A 17,569-nucleotide genomic window follows, 5' to 3' on the forward strand; every position below is an offset into this window, starting at 1 on the left:
ATAGGTAAATCAATCCAAATAGCTATATATGATTCGTAGATTTCAATATTTGACAAAGACTTGAAAATAATCATTAATATTATGTTAAAAAGTAGGAAAAACAAATAACTCACAGGACCATGTTGGGGAATTTCATTATCACAACGGAGATATAAAGCAGTCAAATGGGAGTGTAGTACAAATTTTAATTCACTGTACTGCAGATGAATTATTCCTTTGGTGATTCTATGAAAACACGGAGCACAGCAAAGGAAAGTAAAAAAGAAATTGAAATATAGAAATTATATAAAATGAATGACAAAAAGAAAATAAATAGGAAAAGATCACAGTATCTTGAGTTAAAGGACGTCAAATGGTCTAATATCTAAGAAACAAAGAGTCCCAGAAGAGTCCCAGCCAATCTGAATGCAGAACTATAGAGCCCAGTTCTAACTGATGCATGTACAATACAACTCCTGCACCGTAAGCTCAGAGAACATTGTGGAAAAGAAGGCAGAAAGCTTGTAAGAGCCAGAAGATCAGAGAGTTTTCTGTGAGGCTGTGCCACCTACTAATGTCAGAAGACACGCCCATAAAGCATCACTAATGTGACTGTCTAAACATGAGCTGAACAAGGACAACAGTAGACAGGCTAAAGGGGATGGGAGCAAAGATCATGTAGGTTCAAATTTACACAAGGAGCTACAGGCATGAAAAGAATGCCGAGAGAGGGAGAAAGAAGTCTTCCCAAGAAAAAACACACTGACTGATTATTCAATACCCAATGGTCAGTACTGAAAATACACCTACAATTAGCATTTTATGGATCCAGCAGGTTATATTTAGGAAAACAGCTGTGCGTGTGCTGCAGAATATTTATTTAACTATGCAAAGATTGCTGCATTTGCTTAATTATGTAAAGATGTATTGCTGTTTCTCCTGACCTGACTAAGGCACCTGATTGTTCTAATCAAAAGCTGAATGGCCAATAGCAAGGGAGGAGGCATAGGTAGAACTTGCAGTCAGGGAAAGTAAGAGGAAGAATTTAGGCTCAGGAAAGAAAGAAAAAGAGATGACAGGGAGATGTCAGGGGCCAGTCAGTCAGATATGGAGGAAGCAAGAAAGTAGGACATACAGAATGAGAAAAAGGTAAAACGTAGATGAATAGAGACGGGTTAAGTTAAGTTACAAGAGCTAGTGGGACAATCCTAAGCTAAGGCTGAGCTTTCATAATAAATAATGAGTCTTCATGTCTTTATTTGGAAGCTGGTTGGTAGCCCAAAGAAAATGCCAACTACAATTTGTGTATGTGTGTATATGTGTGCATGTGTGTATGTGCATAGAGCTATGTATGTGCATGTATATGTACATGTAACTACAATTAATGAAAGAGTGGCCATGAATTTGAAAAAGAGCAATGGGATATGGAGGGGCTTTGAAAGAGGAAAGAGAAGAGGGAGAATGATGTAATTATAATCTCAAAAATAAGAAAAGATTTTTTATAAAAGAGTTCCAGAAGAAAAGCAATTTTAGAAAGGATAGGAAATATTTAAGAGATAATAAATTAGAATTTTTACAATGTTCCTGAAGGATAACTGATGTAATACACAAGAATTCTGATAACTTCCCATGCACATGTGATCTGAATGCACACATATGCATGTACATGCTCCAGGAACGTTGTACTTAGGCTCAATGAATATTAAAGATGAAGGTAAAATACTGAAGGTAGTGTTTTATCAGAAAATACACAAGTTACAGAACAAATATACTGAAAAGAAAACCTGCCCATAATTTACTTGTTGAAAACACCTTTAAAAAACGAAAACAAAATAATTTTAGAGAAACAAAATCTGAATTTATTCCAGTCAATAATGCCATAGTGAAACAAAAATGTCATAGGGATTTCTATCTTTGATGTTCTTTATCAACATATATTAATTATTCTTGATAATAAGTTTCATTGTACCATTTTTATACAGGTGCATTTGTATTTTGATGACAGTCACCCACCCCTTATTCTTCTCTGTCCCCTCTCACTCCTTCCGAACCCCCTCCTCTCTCAGTCACACTGAGATTATGATGCCAGATGGAAATTCGAATGCACATAAATGAAGAACCTAGGAAGCCAAAATGAAGCCCTGTGTACAAGACACAGGCTTATTTTCAAACTCTGAAATACTTGTCATCTGCATGGAATCTAATAACAGTGACATTAGAAGTAAAGTGGATGGCAACAGTCACACTGAGAATGGAGGAGAAAACAGGAGGAGCACAGTAGTTATGGTGTCTATGGAGAGCTACAGTACTACCTGAGGGTGGGTGACTATTATTAACAGTTAAGGAGATTATGATGTCTTAATGAAGATGAGAAGTGAGAGATGACCATATTAAATAAAAAGGCTAAACCTAGGAAGAAAGATAAGTGTCACAAGTTTTGTCTTGTATTGAGAAAAGGACATGAAAGTAGAGGGAAAGGGGAATTGTTTCGGAAAAGAAAATAATGGGGGTAGGAGACAAAGGAAGGTTAAAATGTCATAATAAAGCTCATTATTTTATACAATGCAAAAACCTGAAGTATTCTTACACATTTTAAGGGGCTGTGAAACAAATATTTGATGATGATAAATTAGTGCTGGTATGAAAAACACTAAATGGTGAAGGAAGAAAAGAAAGTTCCAATACAAACCTTTCCCTAGTTAAGCAAAATAAGTAAATAAACAACAACAACAAAACCAATAGAGATGAACCCAGAATATGAAGACAGAAGTTTCTGCCCTGCCCAGTCCCACAGCTGTTCAGTCCCAAAGAAACACACAGAGGCTTATATTAATTACTAACTATTTGGCCTATTGCTCAGGCTCTTTATTAACTAGCTCTTACAACCTAAATTTACACATAATTCTTGTCCATGTTTAGCCACATGCTTGGTACCTTTTATCAGTACAGCATTCTCATCTTGCTTCCTCTGTGTCTGAGTGGAAACTGTATCTTTCATTTCCTCTTCTCAGAGTTCTCTTGGTCTGGTTTCCCCACCTATACTACTGGACAATCAGTGTTTTATTAAACCGATATACGAGGGACAAATCTTTACAGTGTACAAAAAGCATTATCCCACAACAGAACTTAATATAAATGAAAATGGAAATCCATAGAAACAAACAGGAAATAAAGAAATCAATAAAAGCAAAGGCAGTTAGTTCTTGTAGAAGATTATTCTAATGGTAGATCTCTTGGCAGTCAGTCTGGTTTATTAACATACACAAATAACACATTCAGTCCTGAAAGAGAAGGAAGTGAGCCAAACATGCACTGGAGATGCTAAAATATCAGCGACATTTACAAACAGTTTTAACTGATGAACTTGCCAATTTAAATGAAGTGAACAAATTCATTGACAGCTAAAAGTTGTCATAGGGTCAAAGGTGAAACAAAACAAAACTAAATCTGTTAAACCCTGTGGTTAATTAAAACATTAGATGTTTATTTTAAAACTCCACACAAAGCCAACTACTTGCCCGGGTAATATGAGCCATTATTCTAAAAATCTCTCAAAGAAGAAATAAACCTATTTTCTCGATTTCAAAAAACAGGATGATTATTTACATTTCCAAATTTATGTGATAAGGTTGGTGTTGGTAGCTAAACCTAACTCATACATGTCACAGGAAAACTTAAGATTTCATGAACATGGAAATAAAAATCTTTAACACTGTACTGACAACTCATACAATGTATCAACAATAATATACAAAAATAATTTATTTATGACTGAGTAAAATCCACACGGGGAATGCAAAACTTATTTCATGCTCAAGTGTTAATGCAGCTCAACACAGAATGCATGAACACATTGACAAACAGAGGTGCATATTATCATCCTCATAGATTAAAGTAGACTTATGATAAAAATCTAATTTCCATGCAGACTTATCAAAACCTAATAGTATCAACAAATTTCATATTAAATGATCCGGTGCCTATGTTTGGAACCAAAACTAGTAATTCCACTCTCAGAAATTTGGCATTTACTCAGGGAAGGCATTCAAACAAGTATAATAGAACAAGAAGAGCTGATGAAACCAAAACAGATGACATCATTGCGATCGCTGAGGGTGAAGTTGCCTTTCTAACAGATGACATCATTGCGATTGCTGAGGGTGAAGTTGCCTGTCTAAGAGATGACATCATTGCGATTGCTGAGGGTGAAGTTGCCTGTCTAACAGATGACATCATTGCGATTGCTGAGGGTGAAGTTGCCTGTCTAACAGATGACATCATTGCGATTGCTGAGGGTGAAGTTGCCTGTCTAACAGATGACATCATTGCGATTGCTGAGGGTATGAAGTTGCCTTTCTAATAGATGACGTCATTTTTTTTAAAAATAAAAACAGTGGACTACCATCTAGTAAAAAAATAGTAAACACTTTATAATCTCAAAAATATTCATGCAGCCCTTTGTCTGCGAGCGAACCAAGCAGCACGGAGTTGTGATCAGGGCACCTAGTGAGACATCATTGTGGTGAGTGAGTGCTGCGGCACCGGGGAACAGCCCGCCTACACTTCCTGATCAACCTACAGGGCTACACTGCCCGGTACCTCCTTGCTATTCCTATCCCATCCAGCTTACATCCAGATCCCCCCACCCCCTGTTTCTCTCCCCCCTCCCTTCCTTGGTGGCAGAGCGCCTCTCTGCTCGGCCTGCTTGGGCGCTGGGTCCTAACCCAAAGCGTAGGGCAAAGGGGAGCTCGGGGGCTTCTTTGTCCCCAGAGCCCGCCTGCAGCAAGCAGGGTGGGCCCTTTGTCTGCGAGCAAACTAAGCAGCACGGAGTTTCGGATCAGGGCACCTAGTGAGAAAGCATTGTGGTGAGTGAGTGCTGCGGCACCCGGGAACAGCCCGCCTACACTTCCTGATCAACCTACAGGGCTACACTGCCCGGTACCTCCTCGCTATTCCCATCCCATCCAGCTTACATCCAGATCCCCCTACCCCCTGTCTCCCTCCATCCCTCCCTTCTTGGGGCAGAGCGCCTCCGTGCTCAGCCTGCCTGGGCGCTGGGACTGAACCCGAAGGTGAGTGCAAAGGGGAAGGTGGTAGCTCCTTTGTCTCCATAACCTGTCTGCAGCAAGCAGGGTGGGCCCTTTATTTCCGAGCTAACCAAGCAGCAAGGAGATCTGAACTGGACTCCAGGAGAAACATCACGGGGGAGTGACATCACTGGGAAGGTACATCAGTTGGCAAGAAGACTTGATCCTGTAAAGGAAGATCCATAGGAGAATATTGGGAGGAAGAGATGGGGAGACGCCAATGCAAGAACTCACCCAACAATCTGAAAAACAACACGAAACCACCAGAAGCCAGCGACCTCACAACAGGAGGACATGAACACCTTAATCAAGAAGAAGGAGAAAAAGCTGACTTCATGACAGGGATTGACACCCTTAAACAGCATATAAAAAACGCCTTTATAGAAATGGAGGAGAAGTATAACAGAAAGTTCGAGGAATTGAGTAAATCAGTGAATGATACCCTAGGAAAGCAAGGAAAAACAATCAAGCAGATAATGGAAACAGTTCATGATTTGAAAAATGAAATGGAGGCAAAGAAGAAAACACAAACAGAGGGCCGGCTGGACATGGAAAATCTAGGTAAACGAATAGAGACTACAGAAACAAGCATAACCAGCAGAATACAAGAGATAGAAGAAAGAATCTCAGAGTCTGAGGATAACATAGAGAAAATAAACGCACTGATCAAAGAAAACAGCAAGTCCAACAATCTCTCATCACAAAACATACAGGAAATATGGGACACAATAAAAAGACCAAACCTAAGAATAATTGGAGTAGAAGAAGGAGAAGAAGTGCAGCTCAACGGTCCAGAAAATATACTTAACAAAATTATAGAAGAAAACTTTCCCAACCTGAAGAAGGATGTACCTATGAAGGTTCAAGAGGCATACAGAACCCCAAATAGGCTGGATCAAAAAAAAAAAAACATCCCCTCGCCATATAATAATCAAAACACAAAATATACAGAATAAAGAAAGAATATTAAGAGCCGCAAAGGAAAAAGGCCAACTTACTTATAAAGGTAAACCTATCAGACTTACACCTGACTTCTCTATGGAAACCATGAAAGCCAGAAGGTCTTGGATAGATGTACTGCAAAAACTAAGAGGCCATGGATGCAAGCCCAGACTACTATACCCAGCCAAGCTTTCGTTCACCATAAATGGAGAAAACAAAATTTTCCAGGATAAAAACAAATTTAAGCAATACATAGCCACAAATCCAGCCTTACAGAAAATAATAGAAGGAAAATCACTAACCAAGGAGTCCAACAAAGACCTCAATAACTCAGACATCTAGAGACCATTCACCAGCGCAACTCAAAGAAGGGAAACACACAAACCCTACTACTAAAAAAGTGACCGGAGTTAACAACCACTGGTCATTAATAACACTTAATGTCAATGGGCTCAACTCACCTATAAAAAGGCACAGGCTAAGAGACTGGATACGAAAACAGGATCCAACATTCTGCTGTCTACAAGAAACACACCTCAGCCACAAAGACAGGCACCTACTCAGAGTAAAGGGCTGGGAAAAGGCTTATCAAGCAAATGGACCTAAGAAACAAGCAGGTGTGGCCATACTAATTTCTAACAAAGTTGACTTCAAACTTAAATCAATCAGAAGAGATGGAGAGGGACATTTTATACTCATAACAGGAAAAATTAATCAGGAAGAAGTCTCAATCCTGAATATCTATGCCCCTAATATAAAAGCACCCATATATGTAAAAGAAACATTGCTAAAATTCAAGGCAGCCATCAAACCGCACACACTAATAGTAGGAGACTTCAACACTCCTCTCTCACCAATGGACAGGTCAATCAGACAGAAACCTAACAGAGAAATTAGAGAATTGATGGAGGTAATGAAGCAAATGGACTTAACAGACATCTATAGAATATTCCACCCAAAGAGGAAAGAATATACCTTTTTCTCTGCAGCTCATGGAACCTTCTCGAAAATTGACCACATACTAGGTAACAAAGCTAACTCACACAGCTACAAAAAAATATTACTAACCACCTGTGTCTTATCAGACCACCATGGATTAAAGTTAGAATTCAACAACAATGCTACCCCCAGAAAGCCTACAAACTCATGGAAACTGAACAGTCAACTACTGAACCATACCTGGATTAAGGAAGAAATAAAGAAAGAAATTAAAGTCTTCCTTGAATTCAATGAAAATAAGGAAACAACATACTCGAACTTATGGGACACTATGAAAGCAGTCCTAAGAGGAAAGTTCATAGCACTAAGTGCCCACTTAAAGAAAACAGAGAAAGCACATATTGGAGACTTAACAGCCCACCTGAAAGCTCTAGAAAAAAAAGAAGCAGACTCACCTAGGAGGAGTAGAAGACTGGAAATAATCAAACTGAGGGCTGAAATCAACAAAATAGAAACACAGAAAACAATCCAAAGAATCAATGAATCAAGAAGCTGGTTCCTGGAGAAAATCAACAAGATTGACAAACCCCTATCCAAACTAGTCAAACGGCAGAGAGAAAATTTGCAAATTAATAAGATCAGAAATGAAAAGGGGGACATAACCACAAACACAGAGGAAATTCAGAGAGTCATTAGATCTTACTACAAAAGCTTGTATGCCACTAAACTGGAAAATGTAAAAGAAATGGACGCTTTTTTAGATAAATACGATTTACCAAAATTAAATCAGGACCAGGTGAACAACCTAAACAGACCTGTCAGTCGCGAAGAACTAGAAGTTGTTATCAAAAACCTCCCTACCAAAAAAAGCCCAGGGCCAGATGGTTTCAATGCGGAATTCTACCAGAACTTCCAAGAAGACCTAATACCTATACTCCTCAATGTATTCCACAATATAGAAACAGAAGGGTCATTACCAAATTCCTCTTATGAAGCTACAGTTACTCTGATACCAAAACCACACAAAGACTCAACCAGGAAAGAGAATTACAGGCCGATCTCACTCATGAATATCGACGCAAAAATCCTCAACAAAATACTGGCAAACCGAATCCAAGAACACATCCGAAAAATTATCCATTATGATCAAGTAGGCTTCATTCCTGAGATGCAGGGCTGGTTCAACATACGAAAATCTATCAATGTAATCCATCATATAAATAAACTGAAAGAAAAAAACCATATGATCATTTCATTAGATGCTGAAAAAGCATTTGACAAAATTCAACATCCATTTATGTTAAAAGTCTTGGAGAGATTAGGGATACAAGAGTCATACCTAAATATAATAAAAGCTATATACAGCAAGCCGACAGCTAACATCAAATTAAACGGAGAGAAACTCAAAGCCATCCCGCTTAACTCAGGAACACGACAAGGCTGCCCACTTTCGCCATACCTCTTCAATATAGTGCTGGAAGTTCTAGCAATAGCAATAAGACAGCATAATGGGATCAAGGGGATTCGAATTGGAAAGGAAGAAGTTAAACTTTCGTTATTCGCAGATGATATGATAGTGTACATAAGCGACCCCCAAAATTCCACCAAAGAACTTTTACAGCTGATAAACAGCTTTAGTAATGTGGCAGGATACAAGATCAACTCCAAAAAATCAGTCGCCCTCCTATACTCAAAGGATATGGAAGCAGAGAGGGAAATCAGAGAAGCTTCTCCATTCACGATAGCCACAAACAGCATAAAATATCTTGGGGTAAATCTAACCAAGGAAGTGAAAGATCTATTTGACAAGAACTTTAAGGCATTGAAGAAAGAAATTGAAGAGGATACCAAAAAATGGATGGACATCCCTTGCTCTTGGATTGGGAGGATCAACATAGTAAAAATGGCAATTCTACCAAAGGCAATTTATAGATTCAATGCAATCCCCATCAAGATCCCATCAAAATTCTTCACAGATCTGGAGAGGACAATAATCAACTTTATATGGAAAAACAAAGAACCCAGGATAGCCAAAACAATCCTATACAATAAAGGATCTTCTGGAGGCATTACCATCCCTGACTTCAAACTCTATTACCGAGCTACAGTAATGAAAACAGGGTGGTACTGGCATAAAAACAGAGAAGTCGACCAATGGAATCGTATAGAAGACCCGGACTTTATCCCACAAACCTATGAACACCTCATTTTCGATAAAGGAGCTAAAAGTATACATTGGAAGAAAGAAAGCATCTTCAACAAATGGTGCTGGCACAACTGGATGTCAACCTGTAGAAGAATGAAAATAGACCCATATCTATCACCGTGCACAAAACTCAAGTCCAAATGGATTAAAGACCTCAATATCAGCCCGAAAACACTGATTCTGATAGAAGAGAAAGTGGGCAATACCCTACAACAGATGGGCACAGGCGATCGCTTCTTAGGTATAACCCCAGAAGCACAGACATTAAGGGCAACATTGAATAAATGGGACCTATTGAAACTGAGAAGCTTCTGTAAAGCAAAGGACACTGTCACTAAGACACAAAGGCAACCTACTGACTGGGAGAAGATCTTCACCAACCCCACAACAGACAAAGGTCTGATCTCCAAAATATATAGAGAACTCAAGAAACTAGACTTTAAAATGCTAATTAACTCAATTAAAAAATGGGGCGCTGAACTGAACAGAGAATTCTCAACAGAAGAAGTTCAAATGGCCAAAAGACACTTAAGGTCATGCTCAACCTCCTTAGCGATCAGGGAAATGCAAATCAAAACAACTTTGAGATATCATCTTACACCTGTAAGATTGGCTAAAGTCAAAAACACCAAGGATAGCCTTTGCTGGAGAGGCTGTGGAGGAAGGGGTACCCTCATCCATTGCTGGTGGGAATGCAATCTTGTGCAACCACTATGGAAGTCAGTGTTTCGGTTTCTCAGGAAATTCGGGATCAACCTACCCCTGGACCCAGCAATACCACTCTTGGGAATTTACCCAAGAGATGTTCTATCACATGTCAAAAGCATTTGTTCAACTATGTTCATAGCAGTATTATTTGTAATAGCCAGAACCTGGAAACAACCTAGATGCCCTTCAATGGAAGAATGGATGAAGAAAGTATGGAATATATACACACTAGAGTACTACGCTGCGGTAAAAAACAATGACTTCTCGAATTTTGCATGCAAATGGATGGGAATAGAAAACACTATCCTGAGTGAGGTATCCCAGACCCAAAAAGATGAACATGGGATGTACTCACTCATAATTGGTTTCTAGCCATAAATAGGGCTCACGGAGTCTACAATAGGCGAATCTAAAGAAGCTAAGTAAGAAGGTGAACCCAAGGAAAAACATATAGTTATCCTCTTGGATAAGGGAAGTAGACAAAATTGCCGGGGAGAAAAGTGGGATCTTGGGGGTGGGGGGGGGATGAGGGTTAGGGGAGATGGGGAGAGAAAAGGTAGAAGGGAAGGAGGGGGGACTTGGGGAAACAGGAGGATCGGGATAAAGGAAGGTTGGATAGGGGAGCACGGAACCACAATTCTTAGTTAAGGGACCCACTTTAGGGTGGGCAGGGGACTTGACCCTAGAGGGGCTCCCAGGTGCCCAAGCTGAGGTCCCCAGTTAGTTCCCTGGGCAGCTGAGGATAGGGAACCTGAAATGACCCTACCCTAGAGCAATACTGACGAATATATTGCATATCATCCTAGAACTCGCATCTGGCGATGGATGGAGATAGAGACAGAGACCCACACTGGAGCACTGGACTGAGCTCCCAAGGTCCCAATGAGGAGCAGAAAGAGTGAGAGCATGAGCAAAGATGTCGGGACCACGAGGAGTGCACCCACCCACTGAGACAGTGGAGATGATCTACTGGGAGCTCACCTAGGCCAGCTGGACTGTTACCAGAAAAAGCATGGGATAAAACTGGACTCTCGGAACATGGCGAACAATGAGGGCTGATGAGACGCCAAGGACATTGGCATGCGGTTTTGATCCTACGCAATGTGCTGGCTTGGTGGGAGCCTAGCCAGTCTGGATGTTCACCTTCCTAGATATGGATGGAGGGGGGAGGACCTAGGACTTACCACAGGGCAGGGAACCCTGACAGCTCTTTGGACTGGAAAGGGAGGGGGAGAGGAGTGGGGGGAAGGGGAGAGGGGTGGGAGGAGGGGGAGAAGAATGGGAGGAGGGGGAGAAGAGTGGGAGGAGGGGGAGGGAAATGGGAGGCTGGTGGGAGGAGGTGGAAATTTGTTTTTTTTTTCTTTTCTTTATCCTCCTTTTATCAATAAAAAAATTAAAAAAATATTCATGCATAATGAAGAGCTTATGATTATTTTTAGAATTTTTCATGTAACATTGTTAAAATATTATTGATCCTATGTAGCTAAAGCTATGGAAGGCAAAACCCAGGGTTCGGCAGCAGGGGTTAGCATAAAAGGGCTTCATATAAAATTATAGAATAGGGCTGGCAAGTTGGATGAGTGGGTAAAAGAGCTGGCTGCCAAGTTTGACAACCTGAGTTCAGTTCCTGAGATACGCATGGAGAAAGGGGAGGCCAGACATCCACAAGTTGTTCTCTGATACAAACACACATACACACACACACAGAGTTCAATTAATCAATAAAATTATAGTTTACATAAAGCAACCTGAGAGGAAAGGCAGATCTAGATCGTCTTGGGAGGCCTATGGAGGTCGAATAATCACAAAGAGCTACCTGGGAACTTTGAGGGAGGTGGGAATCTTGTATCTCGTTTGTAGACAGCATATAGTGGTCAAGCCTCATTGAGTTGGACAAGGAAAATGAGAATGAAATGAGTATATTTAGGTGGACAGCTGATGTGAGAAGTAAATTAAAAATTACCGTTATCTGTCATCATAGAGATGCAAAGCCTCAGAGACTCCAGGCTTGGAATTTACCCAACATTCAGTGTTGCATTCCTTGAAATGTCCAAGCTATGGGAGAAAGAGTGACATGGTACAATGAGAAGCCCCTGGTGCCATCGGTTTCTCTTATTTACACTTACTTGAACTTATTTAAGGGAAAACTCTTGAACTTTTTGTGTGCAGCATAACACCTCACCGCCATTCTATTTGTGTTCGCTTTGGTGAAGCGTGAGTCTACTCAAAAGAAACACAGAGCCCTGAAGCTGATGTTTCATTCATTCATCATTCATTCATTCTTCATCCCCTGCTTTTCTCTCCTTCTGCTCAGACCCCAGACAAGGTGTCCCGGGAGGATATTTACTTTTAACACGAGAGTAAACAACACATTTAACTCAAGATTGTAGTGATCTTGTTTAACGCTACTGGATGCAGCCAGGGTAGCTACGATCCCTTGCTGTGGGGCTGTACAATTCAGGTGTGGGGTAAATCAGAACCAAGGCTCAGATAAGCACGATCCTTCGTTTTCTGCTTTGCTTTCACTGCAAGGGCAATTTCTCAATATTTGTTGGCAGAGTGAATACTTTGAGAGCGGCTTGCCTGGATGCACTCTTACACAGTTGTGGATCGGGATTCTAATATTTCCTTCTAGCACGTAATTCAGGGTAGTAACCAAGTTCTGCTCACGTCTGATGTTTCTCAGTAAGTGCCTAACTTAAAAACAAGCCATAACAATAAAAGAAATTCGTATGTATACTCCTACTTAGCAGTTTGACAGAAAGCTGTAAGTCAGTATTATATTTTTCATGCTTTTTACACAAATGATTTCACCTGTTTTTTGCAGCTGCCAACGCCCACATTAGTGCATCTTTCTACAAATAGGACTCCAATGCAATCGCCACTTTCAAATCTTACAGTGAGCGCTTAATGGGATTGCCAACAGTAAGTACTTATGTGTGCTGCCACTGTGTAACATAGGCTTTAATCCCCCCTGTGTAAGCTACTGACAGTAATTTCCGCCCAGTTCTACCAAACCTTTTGGATGGCCCTGTCGCCGACCTTGGCCCTTCTCACTCCAGGGCTTACAGAGCCACAAAGTCGCAAGGGTGTAATAAGTATTTTATTGAGCTCTGCTTTTAGGTGATAGCACTAAAATAGACCACAGCTGTAGATCTGGTGGCAGTTAAGCAGTTCCATAAGCTCAGAACTTTCTGTCAAGGAAGACGAAGCAACTGGTTTGTTCTGCTTTTTATAGAGCGTGTTCCTCTGCCTTAGATGTCCATATGCCTGACAGATGTCTAACCAGGGTGATCCTGCAGCTAGACATCTCACTAGTTGTCAGCCGTCCACTCTCACCGAGATACGTGCTAACCCCCGTCACAGTGATTGCACGGGTTTTATGTGACAATGGGCTCAGCTGGCACCACATAGATGTTGTCTCAGATTTCTCAGATGACTGCCATGATCAACAAAAAGTCAGCACCTGTGCTATCACAGATAGAAGTGAGCATTTGAAGGATGAGGATTTGGAAACTGGCAAAAGTTGAAGCTGGGCACTCTGTCTGACCTTGCTCTCAGTTACAGCCCCTTCATTTCACCTTTGGCTGCGGCCATGGTTGGGCTCTTAAATCCTTCCCCAGTCCCTTGAAATATTATGCCGTGCTCTGTCACCTCTGCCTTCCAATCCAGACCTCGCTCCCCGCTTACTTTTTATTGTTAAAAACGATTTATTTATTTATCACAGTGTTCTGTCTGCACACATCTCTGCATGCCAGAAGCGGGCACCAGATCTCATTCTAGATGGTTGCATGCGGTTGCTGGGAATTGAACTCGGGACCTTTGGAGGAGCAGTCAGTGCTCTTGAGCTCTGAGCCATCTCTCTGGCCCGTGCCCCACTTACTTTCTTTTTGGCAGGTAGGGTCTGCAAGTTCTATGACTGTGGTCCTTCAAGGTGGACTTTTAGCTCACCCCCAGTCATGCTATAAGGCACTGAGGAGAAGTGCCCAACTTCTGCCTCGGTGGAGGGTTGAAGGTCAGCCTCCATCCCAGTTAGTTCCTCTGTTCTTTGACATAGTGGTTGCGACAATACATTTTAAAGCTAGCAAAGACACAGCTTTAAAAGTGCTAACTCTTTCACTCTTTAGCGCATTTAGCACCAATAAATGCACTCTGAGTTACATGATTAGGATCAAGTTTCCCCTGAGAGCAAGGTATCCGTAATAGTCTTGCCTGTGATTGTGCTTTCAGAGCGAAGCGTGAGCTCAGTACTAAAGCTGTGGTCTGCTAGTGCCTCCCTGGCAAAGGAACCCTACTGCCCATGGAGATAATGTTGCAAGTATTTTACCTATTATCCCCACCCCTGTTGTTACTTGCTTCATTTATGCATGTATATACCATTTTGTAAGTGTTTGTATTAGAAATGTACGTGCATACGTACACAGCATCTAAGGTGTGCAGTCCAGTGTGTCTTCCGAATGAGGTCTCGGGAGTGTATCACTACAATGGTTTCTATGATCATTCTAGGACTGGGGTGTCACGCACACGTAATCTCAGTAGGAGGGAATCTAGAACAGGAAGGTGGCAAGTTAGTGTGTGTGGCAACACACAACCAAGTAATTCAATGACAATTGTACGTTTTATTTGGGGCTCTTTATCTTTTGATAATATGAGGTGCTCAGTTTCCTGGGGTCGCCTTGACCGTCTCCCAGGGCATGAGACAAAGGCACACTTGGGCACATCTGAGCGAAGCTGTTTCCCTCTCCTGTCTCTCCATGTTCATGGTGCTGTCTTCTCTTACTGCCGAGAGCCCTCCCTGGTGGACTCAGGGCTACCAAAAGCCCTGGTGTTATTTCCCTAACTTAGCCAATAAAACAAATGCCATGACCTTTGTGCAGGCCTCCTCATCTGATAATCCATTCCGAGCCAAGATTAGGAGTCTGGTTTCAGCTCCTGCATCCCAGCCCCATGGGCAGACCTGTAACTGCAAATCACCTGATCTCTTTACCACCCCTCACCTCCTCCCTGCTTCTGTCTCCTAATCCAGAGATGAAGGAACCTTCAATTTCTCTCCTTGTTACACAGGGGCAGCCACTACCCTGAAAAGCAAAATTCCAGGGTAATTTCTGACTCATCATGCCTGGTTGCCAAATTAAGTTGTGCCCTGGCTCTGCTCCAGCTTGGGCAAATGGCCACTTCGCAGAGACGCAAACAGGACCCAACAGCTTCTTCTTCCCATAGTGTCCTTCTTTTTCCTGGCACCCAGTCCTGGGAGGCTAAGAAATTCAGGTTGGACTCTTGCTTGGATCTTCTCTCTCTCTGGTTTCCATCCCAGAAACCCTAACTCCAGAGGCACTGGCTTCCTTTGTTTCAGTCTGTCTTTCCATCATGTAACAATCCCTGTTTGTCATGGCAGAAGTGAGAAAGACTCTCCTATTCTGGCCGAAATTACATTCTCCAAACAAACAAACAAAAACAAAACAAAAAAGGGGGGAGGAAGACAAGAGAGAAAGAAAAAGGAAGAAAGAAAATTTCCTTTTCTTAAAAGCCCTACCTTTAAAATTTTTCTATCTCACTTCAGTGTCAAGCAGCGAGGAGACATAATCTTGGGCTGTATTTATTTTGTCACCAGTCATATGGCTGATCCAGGACAATTGAGAAGATATTCCTAATTTTCTGAGAAATCGCCACACTGATATCCAAAGCAGCTGTACCAGCTTGCACTCCCACCAGCAATGCAGGAATGTTCCCTTTACCCCACATCCTCTCCAGCATAAGTTGTCATCAGTGCTTTTGATGACAATTTGATCTATCATTCTTATAGGTGTAAATGGAATCTCAGAGTTGTTTTGATTTGCATTTCTCTGATTACTAAGAATGTTGAACATTTTCTTAGTGTCTTTAAGCCATTTTAGATTCCTCTGTTGAGAGTTCTCTGTTTAGGTTTGTACTCCATTTTTTTTATTGGATTATTTGTTCTTCTGATGACCAATTTCTTGAGTTCTTTGTATATTTTGGAGATCAGCCCTTTCTCCTATATGGGGTTGGTGAAGATCTTTTCCCATTCTGTAGATTGCCGTTTTGCCTTGTTGACTGTGTCCTTTGCTTTACAGAGTTTTTCAGTTTCAGGCAGTCCCAATTATTGTTTCTTTCAGTGTCTGTGCTACTGGAGTTATATTTAGGAAGTGGTCTCCTGTGCCAATGAGTTCAAGTGTACTTCCCACTTTCTCTTCTATGAGGTTCAGTGTGGTTGGCTTTATGTTGAAGTCTTTGATCCATTTGAACTTGAGTTTTAGGCATGGTGATAGACATGGATCTATTTGCAGTCTTCTACATGTTGATATCCAGTTATGACAGCTCCATTTGTAAAATATGCTTTCTTTTTTCCATTTTATATTTTTTGCTTCTTTGTCAAAAATCAGGTGTTCATAGGTATGGGTCTTCGATTCAATAGAGTGGATGGAAAACTCCACTGTTTTTCAGATCTCTCTTTTTGCCTTGCCCAGAGCAGAAGGGCATTTTGCTGATGAATACAAACATCTGCTTCCTCTTCTTCTGCATGCTATGCTTGTCATCGTCGACTCCAGGTTTACTGACTGGACCTTGCTGAGTAGCCCACACTGCCCACATAGCTACCTGTGAAGAGCAAATGAAGAGATCCTGATCATTAGCAGTCTAGACATGCTGTACACTGCTAAAACACACAACCATCTGTGTGCAGCTGTTTTTACACATTTGCCCTGTGTGCCCTTTCTCTCAAAAGAAAAGAAAAGTGGTATTTATCCTTCCATGTGGCCATGGTCCAGGCAAAACCTTGCCACATGCACAGGTTGAGTTCCAAAGATTTCATGTTAAGAAGGAGAATAGGAAGAGAGAGTGAAGGGAGAGAGTGAAAGGAGGCGAGGGGGTCAGGAAGGAAGGGGGTTCACATAATCCTTCCGTGAATTAAAGTTTTCTGGAGCACTACATGCTAACTGGACCGAGGCAAAAGACAAAGAATGAGGCAAAACATTTCATAAACTCTATCACAAATTTTAAGTACGTGCCTTTTGACAATGTGAGGGTCTCTGCTCTGTGAGGCTTTCGGCATCTCAATTGTACTGGAAAAATAAACCGTTCCTATTGCACTTTGAGGGTCCTTTTGTCCATTTTGTTTACAAAGCTTCTGCGGCTGGGTGAGATCATGTACAGTAAGTTATATTAAGTTGAGAAAAGCAAAGGTCTCCTGAGATTGTGCCGTCTCTGCGGGACAGACAACCACAGCCAACGAGGCAGCTAGAGAGGGAGCTGCACTTTGGAGTGCACGTGCTAATCTGGGCGTCTTGATCAGAAGTGTCATAATCTGCAGATAACACAAGTGTCATAACTCCGGAAGTCTAGGAGAGCTGCCACCTCCTCACAATAAAGCCAGAATCACTGCACAGGCGCCTGCAGAGTGAAGGCCACAGGCAGGGTGGGTTGTTCATCTATATTGAGAAACACATTCTTTGAGGCATACCATGTCCACTCCAGCCTTTGAATCATATCACTTTTACGGTGCCAAAAGAAATAGGGAAGTATTTTATTTGCTTTTTCCTTCTACTCTCTGTACATCTTTTCAAAGTGAAGGACATGACTGACCAGTGAGAAATCTGGCCCTCTCTCAACTGACAACGAGTGGTCCTCTCGGCCCTTTAGAAGTATTTTGCTCTTCCTAGCCAGACCCCAGCATCACTGCTTTCCCTTCTCC

General features: G+C 41.5%; 1 long non-coding RNA gene across 1 annotated transcript; it reads left to right on the forward strand.

Annotated features, from left to right (window-relative positions):
- The first annotated feature begins 4,080 nt into the window (after positions 1-4,080).
- Positions 4,081-10,909, forward strand: LOC142853821 (uncharacterized). The gene is made up of 3 exons (XR_012911263.1): positions 4,081-4,319; positions 4,434-4,501; positions 10,668-10,909. It is a non-coding gene; the product is annotated as an uncharacterized LOC142853821 (long non-coding RNA).
- The last annotated feature ends 6,660 nt before the right edge of the window (positions 10,910-17,569 follow it).

Source organism: Microtus pennsylvanicus, chromosome 7 (assembly GCF_037038515.1).
Source record: "Microtus pennsylvanicus isolate mMicPen1 chromosome 7, mMicPen1.hap1, whole genome shotgun sequence".
NCBI classification, from domain to species: Eukaryota; Metazoa; Chordata; class Mammalia; order Rodentia; family Cricetidae; genus Microtus; species Microtus pennsylvanicus.